The sequence below is a fragment of the Dermacentor variabilis genome, chromosome 1, assembly GCF_050947875.1.
Source record: "Dermacentor variabilis isolate Ectoservices chromosome 1, ASM5094787v1, whole genome shotgun sequence".
In the NCBI taxonomy this organism is placed as follows: domain Eukaryota; kingdom Metazoa; phylum Arthropoda; class Arachnida; order Ixodida; family Ixodidae; genus Dermacentor; species Dermacentor variabilis.
Window position 1 is genome coordinate 212,387,265 of NC_134568.1, and position 14,650 is coordinate 212,401,914.

At 50.1% G+C, this 14,650-nt stretch overlaps 1 protein-coding gene across 4 annotated transcripts in view; it reads left to right on the top strand.

Annotated features, from left to right (window-relative positions):
• MYPT-75D (Myosin phosphatase targeting subunit 75D) overlaps positions 1-14,650 on the top strand; it is a 426,156-nt gene that overhangs the window by 297,401 nt on the left and 114,105 nt on the right. For all 4 annotated transcript variants that reach the window (XM_075704069.1, XM_075704067.1, XM_075704076.1 and 1 more), the window contains one exon: positions 12,035-12,145. The gene's annotated coding sequence lies outside the window, so the exon portion shown is untranslated. The remainder of the gene's footprint in view (positions 1-12,034; positions 12,146-14,650) is intronic.

Sequence of the window (14,650 nt, forward strand, 5' to 3'; positions counted from 1 at the left end):
ATTGAGGAGGCTGGCTCGACATGGATCGTCAAAACCTGCGCGAACTTCTTTGCGGCGCGAGGCCGTTCCGGGTAGACCCATTTGAGCATTGGTCGGATATTCTTTCGCGAACGCATTGGCGGCCTTCCTTCGCGCCATCGTTGCGTAGCAGAGCATTGCCATCTGGCAACGGTCTCCTGCAGTCCCCCCAAGCATTCTTCGCCCCAGCGCACTTGTGCGTGCGGGGGAGCTAGTTGCCTACATCGCGGAGCGACGGTCGCGCATTAACACGAACGTCTTAATTCGCGTGCTGCAGCCTCTGTATAGTAGGTGACGTGTGCATCGGATGTTTCTGTATGTTTTGAATACGTTTGGCCGCATGCCGCTGTAGACCCTTGAAAAAGCAATGTTGTCGGCTATTAGCTATGGCGTCGTTATAAAACGGCTTCTTCTGCACACGTCTTGCATTGTTTTATCACTGATTGAAAATCGGTGTTTCTGCGGGGCAAGAAGAGACGACTATGCGCAGAGTTCGTGAGCGACGAAATTTCCCGACTTACGTGGCGCTTCTCTTTTTGTGTGGTTCTCGTGCCTCTCGCATGTGCTGCAGCGCCCGCAAGCCCCGAGCTGCTTAGTAAGCGCGTAGCCGCTGCGCTGGTTGGGTGCGCGGCGTCACGCCTGCCCGTGATCGGCATTCTACGAGCACGTACACTTGATTGGCTCAGCTCTGAGCAAGTATGTGGGCAGCGCCCCGACGCACTAGACGTTTGTTGTTGAGGGCCCGCTGTGCGGTCTCCTTGTTGTTCAGACGACAGTAGAGTCACGTGCCAGAAGTTATCTTCCGTTTGTCCGCACCTTATAACGTCTCCTGCGGTTCCTCCGTTTTCTCCTTGCCGACTGGATATATAGCGGACCCGCCCCTTCCTTCTCCCCCCGCCACGTCCGTTCGTGTGATTTCCGCTCGGCATTACACTGGCCACGATTGTCGCTTTTTGGATGTTCGCACGAAGACTTGTCCGTGGAGGACGACGCTTCTTTAGATCGTCTTTTGGAAACAATAGTTTTCGAGTTCGGAGGAGCTGTTCCACCGCGGCTGCCTTGGGGCTTGCGGCGTCGACACTTGTCGACACCGGCGGGATATTGCGTGCGCACGTCCGCATCAGGTTGCGAGAGCACGCTGCGGCCGGCCGATGATTTCCGGAACCGGCGGGCATGTTGGCCCGCTTGATGGCTGCCGGGCGCTCGGCACGGGTCGCAGGCGCCTGCAGTGTCGGTCAGCCGCAATACAGCGCTTTATGTATCATAGTGACAATTTACTCTGCACCGTTTTCATGCTGCCAGCTGCCGATCGGGTGCACGCTGATATTGAGACAGCCCGTGCCCACATGCAAATCGGATGTGTGGAGGGTTTCCTGTTTATTTTTTTTAAAACCATCTTGTGCAAGGCCGTCTTTCGCGAGCAGTCATTTCGCGCTAGCCGTCGTCCTTTGTGCCCGTCTTTGACGCCTTAGCTGTAAGCTGGACAGACTGTTTTAATCCTCATGTATAAGGATGAATGAACCTGATTCTTTTCATTTCTATGCTTTGCTTTTACTAAAGTCAGTCCCTTGTACGCCGCCCTTTTTCGTCTTGTATTTCCTGCCTTTTCATCTAAGTACATGTGCTTCGCCTCCTTTGTAGACGCTGGTTAATCCCATTGATATTAAACTGACCGAAGCTTTATGCACGCGCGAAAGATTGGCGCGTGCACTTTAACTTTTTTGCTTACACAGCACAGTAAGCAATGGAATACTAGACCGGACGCGGTAGCCCATATGGCTGTGGCGTTGCGCTGCTAAGCTGCAGCACGCGTGTTCAATCCCGGCCGCATATGTCGATGTGGACGATATGCAAGAACGTTCCTGTACTTTGATTTAGGTGCACGTCGAAGTGCCCCAGGTTAACAAAATTAATCCGGAGAGCCCTACTACTGCGTGCGGCGCCTCGTAATCAGATGGTGGTTTTGGCACGTAAAATCAAGAATTCAGTTCCATGAAGCGCTAGGGGATATAACGCTGTGCTGGTCATCGTGATTCAGACGAGTCGGAAGAACGGACTTTGAATTGGCAGCATGTGAGGCGCTCCGATTGCCAAGTTTTGCGCGCAGAACGTTTCACTAGCGATGGTGGCGCTGTTCAGAACACGTGGTGCTTCGAGGAAACTCGCTACTCGCTAGCTCTAACGCCTGTGAGCGGTATGTATAGGCCGCGCGCGTAAGTAAGCTAGCGCGCCAAAGGAGTGAAGGGAGTGAAGTTGGGCTTATTTGTGCGACCTCGCGAAGCGCGCTCAATTGGTCTCGGTTTCTTTGTTCTCTCGGCCCAGAAAATGCTGTGCGTTCATATAGGGCTGGCCGGACTTGCAAATGTCGCGTCGCATTTGCAAGTCTAGCTAATAGGTGACGATTCACGACTTGCAGATTCCCGGCTCAGAGGGTGTTCTTTCTTTCCGGACCGGGTTCTCGGGCGTGGCCGATGGCGCCACCCATCCCAGGCGTGTGTATGTGCACATGTGTCGAGCCGCAAAGGCGAGCGCGCCGCCAAGGTGTTCGATACGCATAACGTCGGCGCTAATGCGTGCCGCACGGCGACATGGCTGCGAGCTTTTGCCACCATTTCTCTGCTCGAAGCTTCGATCCGCAATCATGTGCGTGCGCGCCGTATACGCAGTGGCCGTTCCGCCATATCCCTCGTTCGGCTCCTTTCCGGATTGATGGTTTTTTTCAACAGTGCCCTGTGTCCAAGACGCGGCCTTTGTGGGTTTTCGCAGCTGCTCTGCTTCCTTTGACTCGCGCTCGGCGCTGAGAACCGCCAGCGTAGGCCTGCTTTGCGCGTCACTCGTTCGCCAATGCAACGTAGCCTGCACCGAGTCCTGCCTGGAGGACGGCTGACAATTCTGCAAGTTCACGTTTTGTGTGTGTGCCTGTAGTTCAATGTGCACATTTTTTTTGTTATTGTTTATTCAGCTGCACGTAGGCTCCCTCTTCGGTGAGCTTTGTCTCTCTGTGTGTAGGGCAGTGGGCGCGCGCATACAGTTAAAACACACGCAGATGCTGAACCGTGCTCCCTCAAAGGTTGCAGAAAATAGCGCCTTTTTCCTCTTCACAATCCCCCTCTCTAATAAAACAACACACACCTATAACGATGTGCACTGCGATCAGTGTTTTTGTATTAATTTCCAAGAAACCTTGCCGTTCTCGGAGGATATGCCTGACCTAATTTTTTCTTAGTACACGGAATATAGTACAAGCGGAATATATCCCTGTTAATAGAGAGTTCTGTAGCAAAGCCTTGGCAAATTTGATAGGTGTGTCTTCTTCACATAGATGTGCACCAGAGTCACAAGCGTGTATGATGACATGGCACGTTCTAATTCCTGACTGTGTCAGTGAGTGAGTAAAACTTTATTGCGCAGGATGGCTCTATGGCCTAGGGAGGTGTAGTTAGGGTAGTATCCTGACTGTGCGTGTGTGTCCGCGTGTGCGTGCGTGTATTTGCAATATTACGTATAATATATTTGGCGGCTAGGCGAGTCTCCGTTAGGCAGCTGGTTTGGCTATGGGATAATCGATGGTTAACTAACTCATCGACCTAGCGCTGCTCAGAAAATAAAACTACCGCTGGTTGCGCCACGCTGCCGCCAAAATATTACCCTTTGAAATCTTTCCAGGTTTTATAGTATAGCGTTACTCTGCTTTTGCTTGCTAAAACAGTACATGCATAATTGTAGTACTATTCGTCCTATTTGTGATATAAACATTGGCCGGGTTATCTTTTTCTTTTTGCCCGATTTGAACTTATGTCTTTCCGTTGTTTTTGAGCCACTTTTCAAGGTGCTATCCAATCTGGAAGTTCGATTTGTCAGTGCATGCGATACTAGCAGCGTTTAGTCAGACATAACTGTGTGCGGGTCGTTTTTCGCAGGTGTGGCAGTCATTCGTCAATTCTGTGACGTTTACCGCGCAGAGAACCAGCAAGTGTTTTTTAAACAGGTATAAACCATTAGTAGTCATTGCTCAACGTGGGTACACTCGGAAACGTTGTGGCCGCTTTCAGTATGGGTACATTCTGGCCTCTGTTCAGGTTCACAGAAGTCGATGTTCGGTCTCCTGAATTTCGCTGGATGTGAATACAACGACGGGTGCGGTATTTACTCATTGCTACAAGTGTCGTATTAGCCGCGCGGAGCACTATGTGGCGACGATGAACGTATACATAATGTGTTGAAGACAAAAGAGTAGATGCTTGCATTGCTGCGAGTCCACTTGTCAGACCGACGACGCACATATTCAGTCAGATTGGGCCGTCAGCGCGCTGACGGCCCAATTGCTGGGTGACGTAATTAGCGGAGCGTCTTCTCGTGGGGCGCGGCTTTGCGCTCGCTGCGGCTTCCCAGTTTCGGTTTCGCGCGCTCTCATAGCGGAATTTCGTCGTGCCACAGCTCCGCGGGTAATTGCAATTTTCTAGATCCAAAAGTTGACATTGCTTATACGGAGACCTCTCGTCGATTTGCCTACTACGATGAGCCCGCTGAAGTAAAATTTTAAAAGTTAATTAATAAATGTTTGTTAATCAGCAACTAATTACCACGTATCACCCGTCAGCCCATGCTAGCCATCCCTGACAGCATGTATCCGAAGGAACCGTCCTATTATTTCGAAGCGGCTATTTTGAAATATTGCTTCGTCTCCGTAGCAACACCCGGTATATGTATATCAAGCTGTGAAACTGACGTGTCCGCATACGCAGTCGCAGCCACTTCTTATTTTCTCGTCGAAATATAATGTCGTTTGAAATGCAGCTGCGGAAGTCTTCCTTCGATCTCAGGAGTGTTACGTTTGTTTTTGGCCTTTAAGTCATATAAACGTTCTTGCATTCTTCGGGCTGTTTCCGGCGGCTATAGTGCGCCGGAGCTTTTTATAGTTCTTAACCGAATTGCGACAGTATCGTTGACGTCGTAGGCAGCTGACAGCATTACGAAAGTTGGTTTCGTAATCATAAGATCTATGGCGAAAACGAAAAAGAAAAAAAAAGCTCTTCGAATGATAAAGGCATTTCAGGGACTCGCCGCTCCGTTGCACCGTGGCAGCGATTTCAGCGAACTGACTGGTTATGCTGGCCCTATAGCTGGGCAGTATCGAAATTGCAGATCCTTCGTTTCACCGTTCTTGCAACGGGCAATTTCGTTAGCTATTGACCCCTCCTCCTTTTCTTGCCTTCGATGCATCGCGCCTTTGTTTTTTTGCGCAAGATTCCAGGCCTGCGGAGCCGGTGTTTCAGCACCGTATACAGTCGCAGTTGTTGATGGCAGACGCTATATGGCATGTCCATTTTATTAGTAATCAACAAGCGACACATTGTATTAAGTATGCATTTGCCATGATAATTATCTGGCATACGGGCGGCCAACAGGCATTCACTTCATGTCGGAGCCACTTGCGGTGATACGTGGAAAAATAGAAATGGTTTGTTACAGACCTTTAGCGTAGCAGAGACGTACTTATGCACCAGAATACCATCAATACCAGAGTACCGAGGGAGATATATATGGACAGCAGCGCTCGTGGTGACATTCTCGACGGTGTAATCAACTGGAACGCTCTAGAGACATTCTTGTGTTGTACGATTCTTCTATTCCGTTCTCTGAATGTATGGGTTGCTGTGGAGGGATCTACGTAGAAAATATCTCATCTGCTCTGTTTCTGTCTGCTTCCGTCTTACGCCAGCAGCTAAGCGAAGCGCAATTGATCATAACAAGGCGAATCAGAAAGTCTTTGCCCCTCTTTCTTGTTTTTTAGCCAAATTACGACTGTAAATGATCCATTCCCAGCGGTGGACCTTTCTTGGACCGGTCTGGCCTTATCTGCTGGTAGCTCCGCGGCACGGCGCTAGGCAGTATAATAGCAAGAGCTTGGTGGCGCAACCCACTGCCCCGTTCCAAAGGGGACGTCCATCCAACGCATCCGAAGGTGGCGGTTGTGCGTCACACGTCCACGGCGTACGAGCAACGAAGTGCTATTCGTTTTCTATGGTGCAAGGGACGAACGCCCATCGAAATCCACAGGGAAATGCAGCCCACGTGTGGGGCGAGGTGGCTCGCTTTGAGAAGTGTGAGGTGATGGTGTTGAGTTCGCAAAAGGCCGTGAAGACTTGCATGACAATGAGCGTTCAGGGAAGCCGCGTGCGTTGCTGTTTGACGACTGCGCTGGGACAAATTTAGTGCTGCGATGGGACACATGGGGGGGGGGGGGGGGGTTCTGAACTGGTGTGGGGGCTATGTGGAATAAGGTACGTAGAATAGTACGTATACCTCTAATTACTTGTATATACCTTATTCTTGCTAATAAAAAAGAGGGGCAATGACTTTCTGATTCGCCCTCGTAGTAATGAACGTTTTGCGTACTTTGATTAAACGCACTAAGGTGTCGCTACAGCTCGTCGGCGCTCTTATCTACACATTCTAGCAACCACTTATAGGTCTACGCTGGCGTGTCTCCAGCCGCTCCACTGTACGCAAACTGGAGAGATTTGGTATAACGAAAACGCATATTAGCGTACACGCACGCCAAAAGACGCAGGTACTATGATAAACCACTGAGTTTGTTTTTAGAACGTAGCTGAGCAGGCTTGTTCACTTCGCATTAAGAAGCGGCATTTACTTAACAGTGAACTTTCCTCCTATCTGTGCATTTTCGACGTTCTCATAGACGAGTTCTATTCGGTTGTTCCGCAATATAAAGCGCCTCTTTTTCTCGCTAACCGCTCGTTACCGCTGCAGTTACATGATTATTCCGTTATACTGGGGGTTCCAGCGAACACTTTCAAACATTTTTTAATATTGCCTGTGGCTGATAGCACAATTTTAGTCCATGAGCTGGTCTACTCGAAGAGGCCGACATTACTTGCACGAAAAATTTAAATGCACAATTGACTAATGACAAGTATTCGTTAATTAAGTTTTAACTTAATTAGTGCTATCGCGAGCGAATTCGCATTCGTGTCTCTCGCTTCAACGCGAACTGAGCGTCGAATGCACAGCGCATATGAAACTACAGGCACTCGCGCATGCACTATTGGGGCCGAGGACTTACGGAGTCGCCATCTGTCGAAAGCGCCTCCCTTGCGTAGTATCAGGGATCACGCAGCGCGCTCCTGATAGGTTTCACTTAGGGCGTTCAATAAACACACCACGCGGCAGCCCTCCTGGACATTCATGTAAGTACTCTCAAAACGAGGGAAGTTTCTGACTGTCGATATAATAATCTTGGGCAAACTGAAGCGCAGAATCGTTTACAGACGCTATCTCATTACCGAATATGCACAGTCAACGCCACTGCGCGCGGTCGCTGCGATGGAGTCTCCCGAACCGGCTTCTTGCGTGAAAGATAGGCAAACGCTGAAACTATGTTAAATATGTTTTTATAGTGGGTTGTCTGTATAACGAAATGGAGCATAACAGAAAGAAGCCTCAATGCAGCAATCGCACAGGTTCGCAGCGACCGACTGCGCGTCTGCATGCATGTCCGCGCACAATGTTTTGCTTTCGCTGTGAACGCGTTTTCGCACCGTGCCGTGAGCTTTAGGCCGCAGCATCTGAGCACTTGGCAGTACACTAGCTACCATTGTTGCGTGGACGCTATCAGAACTGTTCAAAATAATTTCGTTATATAGACTTCGACGCCTACGGCGACTGTGATGTGCCGTCGCGAGAATTCAATCTTTTTTTGTCTTCTAAATTCTTGGACATTTCAATATTTCTAAAGTTGCGCCGCACTGTATGTTTATCGGTCTTCTCAGCGTGCGATTTCCCTCTGCTTCTTATTCGTAAGCCAGTGCATTAATTCATAACACAAACATGACCATATGCCATGCCTTTTTTTAATGTGCGTCTTAACGCTCCCTTTCCGTTCCAGTGAACTTGCCAGTATGTAGCATCAACAAGTTCATAGACCAAACCGTCATGGCATTAGCCGGGCAGCGGGCGCGGGCGAGCGTCTCAGTACGCGTTTTCTGCTACTCACCGAACATCGCAGTCCCGGCGCTGTAGCAGAAATCTTCCTCGCGGCTGTGCTTGCTGCATACCCGAGTTGCAGCCGATGGCTGTCTGCTGGGTCCACGTTTCGCGAGCCAAGCTTCACGCAACTCCTTGTCCTGCGGCTACGTATGAATAAGGCTGACACCGGGCTCCGTTGCGTACGTCCGGCACTGCGGCACCGAGCAGTAGCCTACCATGCTGCGCACCTCCATAGGCAGCCACTACCTATTGCTGTACTTTCAGATGTTGTCAAGCAGACACCCAGGGCGTTAAAGCCTCACCAGTTATTCGGAACCGCAGCGCAGCTGGGTCTTTAAACTTTCGTTTCCAGCTCGCTTCGGCGCTTCCGAAGCTGCCGACGCGGCCGCGGTGTCCACGTGATTCCTCATGCCACGTCACGCCGACGGCGACGCCAGATTTTCCAGTGGTGGAGCTCGCCCCCAATATATGCGTGTCCACATCGCAGATCGTTTTGAAGATGAGGCCCGCGCGGGCCCGCACTTTGTCGACAGCGCAGATCTTTTCGAAGATACGGCTGCCGCGTGGTCGCGCCGTGCCGCCTACCGCCGCCGGAATAGACCCCCCCTTCCGTGCTTTGCACGCAGAAGAGGACGGTGCGCTTCCACCCCGTGCCTTCCTCCCTCGCGCGCGCCAGATTGAGCCGCGATTGTAGGCTGACCCTCGCAAGCTTTCGCTTGCACGTATACGGCGCGCGGCGACTATGTTATCGTGTTTGGACTTTATACGGAACATCACGGCGACGACGATGGCAGAAATGTGCTTTGAGTGTCCATATGATCGCCATCGCAATAAAAATGTTGGAAGTGTTCGCTGAAACACCCGGTATATCGACGATGTTGCACATGGATGTGATGTTGTAAGAGAGTATAGGGTGAACCTGTGTAAGAATAATGTTCCGTAACTGCGCTATCGTGTGTCGTGCCGATCTGGCGATTGCTCCCCGGAGCGGCGGCGAAATGCAAATATTTGAGAGCGAGATCCAGGCATTCGGATCTGATCACTTGTTGACATGGAAGGGCCCACGTAGTGACGTGTGTTTTTGGAAACACTGCAGAGGATGTGCCGCAGTGACGATTGTCTCGATATACAACTTTCGCGTCCCTCCCGATTTCCGGGGTATACTGTTCTGGACATTGTCAAATTGCGCGATATTGTCAAATTCGATATCTTGCCAGCTCTGATTGGCTGACAGGGTTGCTACGTACGGTCTCTCTGATTGGCCCATAACTCCAACATGGCGGAATTTGATAGTGTTCAAAATAGCAACGCTGGTGGGCGTTTGCGCGCGTTTACGGGCACCGCCGCCGCCTGTGACCACCAGCGTTGGCTCTGCCATGGGTGGCAGTTCAACTGTGCTCGCTGCATCGCTCTTCGTCACATGGTGTCGCTTGTGCTCTTCGCTGCTGTCTTCCAGTGCACCGCGCCGCACTATTTACGAGGTACGGACTCGCCGTTTTCAACTTTGCTTTCTGAAAATTTTAAACTTTCTTTGGGAACGGGCCATCCCATTTGTTGTCCTGCGGACTGGCCCTTTGCTGGCTCCCTGCCCCGCTGATTGCCAGCCTCGCATTAATTACGACCCGCCAGAAGTTAGTCCCTTTTGCTGGGCTGCTCGCTCCAACAATTCTACTCTGAAATAAAGAGAGGGATAAAAAAAGGGAGGTGCAGGGGGAGATGGCGGCGCTGCTTCGCTGCTACAAATTTTCCCTTGTTACCGCCGTGCGCCCGGCGCTCTCTTCCCTTCGTCTTGTTCACTTCCAGCTTTCACGCCGTCCCTCATTCCCAGTTCTGGAGCCCCCTTTACGGAGGGCAGTGCTTGGATGTTGCTGGCCATCTCCTGCCTTTGCTGTCGTGATTGCATGCCGTGTCATCTCCGATTACACGTTCTGTCGTCGAGAGTTCAGACTGCCGACGAACTCGCGGAAGTTTCCCTCTTTGGTTCCGCGTGGACGCATTCGTTAACTCGGTGCCCTCTCTCCGTTGTCTCCTTCGTTGCTGATATTTTATTATGGTAATAGCGATCACTCGGTTGCAGTCGCCTCTTCGACAGAGGAGAGTCTCGCTCCGGGCGCCCTGCCGCTCTTCCTTTGGGGCCCAGCTCCATTTCGCGCTATCGCTAGCCGCAGAGCAGGACTCGCAGTGAAAGGGCCGCCGTATCTTGTGCGGGTAAGGGTTTCGCATGGTTCAAAAGAAGTGATTGGATTGGGTGGAGATGATTTTTTTTTCTTCTCACGCGGCTTCATACTTTTCAGCCGGCGCCTCAGATAGTGGAAAACGGGGCGCATGCGCTATATAAAATGTATTTGTATATTGAAACATAACCCCTGAATAAACAAAGTACAGTTGGTACGTAGATCAAATTTTGACTTTATTTTATGATGGTAATGGTACTAGGTGATCTGCAGCCTGCAGTAACTGGGACGTAAGACAATTAGCAGAGTATAACCGCCATAACATTTGGTACTTTCGACATATTTGAAGGCAGAAGTCAAGCAAAATAGCTAATGCAATGACCACATTCTTATGTTTCGACTTGCCCCTGTTTTCAAGCGTATCCGCAGGCCAAATTACATCTGAACTTTCGTAACATGCGGTTGGTGGTTTTGCCGGAGCGCTGTCTTCTGCTTGTTGGCCGACTTAATCTGCGCGAAAATGTTAGTGACGTCCTCGAGACTGTCGACGTTTCTGACAGTGCGGTCGCTATCTCTCCTATGCAGAAGACGTAATACATCTTGCAGCGCTAGACATTTCCGCTTCGCCGCGGAGTTCTCTTGCGACGTCTTTCGCGTGCCTCTGCGCAAAGGGTTACCCCCTGCAATGCGTAGAGCAAACTGTTTCATGTGGCAGCGCGTGTTAATTAGAAAGCTGTTCTGAGCCAACGTCCTTCTTTAACCGTTCATTAAGAGATGACGTTGCAGCATGGCGTTGCTGCCTTTCTGTTTATACTTTACCGCCGATGCTTTCGCTTAAGTTTGCTGCTGTCATCGCAGCAAACTTGAGGGCATAGTTCGCTGTCGGTAGCAGAGCGCGCCGTTCGCGCATACGGAACATATATGGGAGTGGTCTCGTACGAGTGGGTTATGTGAACACTTTAGCCACACTCGGGGCACACCTGAATGGGAATCACTGTGGAGAAACTGAAGCGCGGTGTCGTGCCCAATCAAGGATCTTTTTTGGAACCGTCAATATCTGGCACGCTGTGACGGACGCCTTGCAGACACTTTGCATCGCGTTCAGGAGACGTTGCCGCTCGCACGCGCCCTCGCGATACGCGCGACAGGCGTGCACAAGAGTTCACGGTAGACATGCTCGTTACGTTCGCGAGCATGTCTACGCGAGCATGTTCGCGAGCCCTTTTCCATTAACTTTGTGATAATCGCGAGCAGTTGGGGCCTCGCAACCCGGTTGCTTTACGTGAACGCGTGTACTAAACGGTTCCGGTGTGCGGGTCCGGTTGACTAACACTTTCGACGAAGGGACATTACCAGCGCACTATGGATACACTCTGATGTAGTTGCGTTATTCGTCATGTAGATAGCTTCATTCTTTCACTCTATTATTTCTCCCAAGCCTTTGCCACCCCTACCCCCACCGCTGACTGCCAGTCGATCATGTGTCTAGTCATGAAAGCTAGGACGTTTCAGTGTGGTTAGCAGTAATTTCCTTTCCTTGCTTTTTTTCTCTCATAAATAAAGCAATCACTTCCGTATACTGTGTACGTGACTATATGTTAGAAAGTGAAGAATGTGTCCGGTCCTCGCGAATGGTTACTTCGATTGTTCGCTCGTGTATCAAACGGCTGTGCTGCTCATTCTACGCTTGCCTCGCTTCGCCGAAGTTGCCTGCTCATAGCCTTGCTGTGTACATGCAAGCGTGTTTCGTTTTACGTGATCTGTTCTTGGGTTACGCTCGCGTTCGGGGAACGTGCCGCACTGTGGGGCTGATGAGACGCTTCCTCTTGCAGGTGTGAGCGCCGGACGTCCAAAATGAGCCCACTCCCTGGCGGTCGCATCCTGCGGGGCCCGAGCCTCCCGCCGCCACGTCGTCTGATTTGAGGCCGCTGCTGTCGTTTTCGGTGAGTGTTGCGCTCCTCGCGCGTGGAACCAGTTCTGGCTGCGATAAGCATTGTTTGACGCACCATCCTGACGCTTCGTGAAGCGCTGTTGATTATCCCACATGCCGGAACTGGCGTTGCTTGTTCGACTGCACATTGGATGTGGAAAGGCGGATTTTTTTTTGTGTGTGTGTGATTTAGCTTTCAATCTAGATTTCGCTTATCGTTTTTTGTCTGGACCGCAACGTCCTGCATGTTGCACTGCAACGAGCGTGACACATCCACAGCATTTACTTATACAGGCTATTTTTTTTTCTTTTTACACAATCCAGATTTTTTTTATATATAGAAACGCTACGGACCGTGATGGGGGGGGGGGGAGGGGGGGCTGTCATCCTCGCGAACGAGCTCTACGGCGACGCCGAATACTTCGCCGCTGCTCAAGTTACTCTGAAAATACTAATTAACAAGAATTTATTAATTACATTTTTATTGACAGTGTTTATGAACTTTCATCGAAATTTTATAGCAAGTGCATTGAAATGTTGTGCTTGATTTTCTTTTTTTTTTTTTTGCATCTCGCCTTGCTTTTTCTCATCTGTGATGTTTATGCATGGTCTCTTGGGGAGCTTGAATTGTAAGCAAGTAGAAAAACTGTATATCAGCTCTGCTGCTCCTTTTCTTTTACTGGTACTACAGTAGTAGCTGGTCAAGCTGCCACGAGCATAGTTTTTTTTCCCCTACTTTCCCTCCGTAATACTATACTGTTCTGTAGAAATAACGCATACTTACTTCACTTACTACTATTAGTGCCTTAGGGGCAGTTGTTTAAATGGCGAAATTGAAGGCAGTCACATCTAAATGCGCGCTCGTTTTTTAAGGATCTGGAAGATCGCAAATTTATCATTGAATTTCAACGGTAAATCCAGGCAGTATCGAAACCGAGCGGGTGCGCAGGGCCCCGCTATCATTTCAGAGCGAAACGCCCCGTGACGACGAACGCGAGGTGTTTTGTAGCTCGGCGGGCCAGCGTAGACGCCAGTGCGCATGCACGATACAACATGCGCAGTGGCGTCTACGCTGGCTCGCTGAGCTATAGCTATCTAATAGTTATAGCTTAGCGGCTTTACGGGCCCAGCGGGCGAGCGGAGACGGCAGTGGAGCGCGAAGCGTTTTAGCTCAGCGATTCTTGGCTCGGTCGAGCGAATTCAAGCGGATTAAAGCGGAGCACTTTGCTGTGCCATCTGTCGAACAAGGTTGGACTTTTTATGAAAAGATCTGTACGCTCGCTTCAGGTACTCGATCACGGTCATCCACCTCAAATCGTCATGAAACGGCCTCGTTGCTGAAACCTCTCGCAGGATGCAGAAGTCCTCTTAAGTGGTGAAACACCTCTAAGGCTTTTTCGCCTGCAGGTGAGCCAACGCCGCGTTTGAAGACGACGCTGACGACATTCCGCCGTTCTTGCGGGTGGTCGCCATGCTTGTTTCTCAACAACGCTGGTCCGCTGCGCGCGCTCTGCTGGGGAGACGAGACCAGCGAGCGGCCCGCTCTGTAAACACACGCTGGCCGCCCCTACCGCACATGGCGCCTCCGCTCCCCAACTGGGCCGGTTGGCCCGTAAACCCGCAGAGCTGTAACTCTCTCCTTAAACTGAACATTGCGGCCAGTCGCGTCACCTTCTGATACGGTACGCTTTGCCTCGCAAGCATGTGCCGTTGTGTGTCGGGTCAGGCTTTGCTGCGGCATGCTATCGTTCACCCTTCGCCCCGCACTTTTTTTTTCATGGGGCGTTGTCGTCTGACGCGCAGCGGGATGCGCTCAGACTCGATATTTATTTATTTATTTATTTATTTATTTATTTATTTATACATACTGCAGCGCAATTTGCGCTATAGCAGGAGTGGGTTAAGAAAAGGTACAGAAAATGCAATGGAATATACAGCGGTAAACACAAGTGAACACTTTTAAAGAGCACTGATGAAAGGAAAATACACAAATAAACACAAGCGAACACTTATACAAAAGAGTACTGATGAAAGAAAAATGCACAAGAAGTTATACAAATGATGCCAGGCATGGGTGAGCACGATTATGCATCTGGGATGGCGGTTGCAAAAATTTTGGATGAGCATGAGCAAATGGATCCAGGTAATGAGTTCCAGTCTTAGATTGAGCGGGGAAAAAAGCTGAATTTGAACATGTTAGTACGTGCGTAGTAGGGTATCAAGTTTAGGTCATGATGTCTTCTCGTTGATGATCCCGGCGCGAAGTTAATGTAATTATCATTTGAGAGCCTAACTAAAGAATTGACAATGCAATGCAGGAATTTTAATGATTCGACACGGCGACGGGAAGAGAGCGTGTTTAGGTTCAAGGAAGAAAGTGTTGAAGAAGGCGAAAAGTCGCGATTGTAACGATGACATATAAATCCCACAGCTTTTTTCTGTATAGCTTCTAGTTTATTAATCTCTAAATGCTTATGCGACCTCCAAACTACTGATGCATAATCAAGAACAGGGCGGA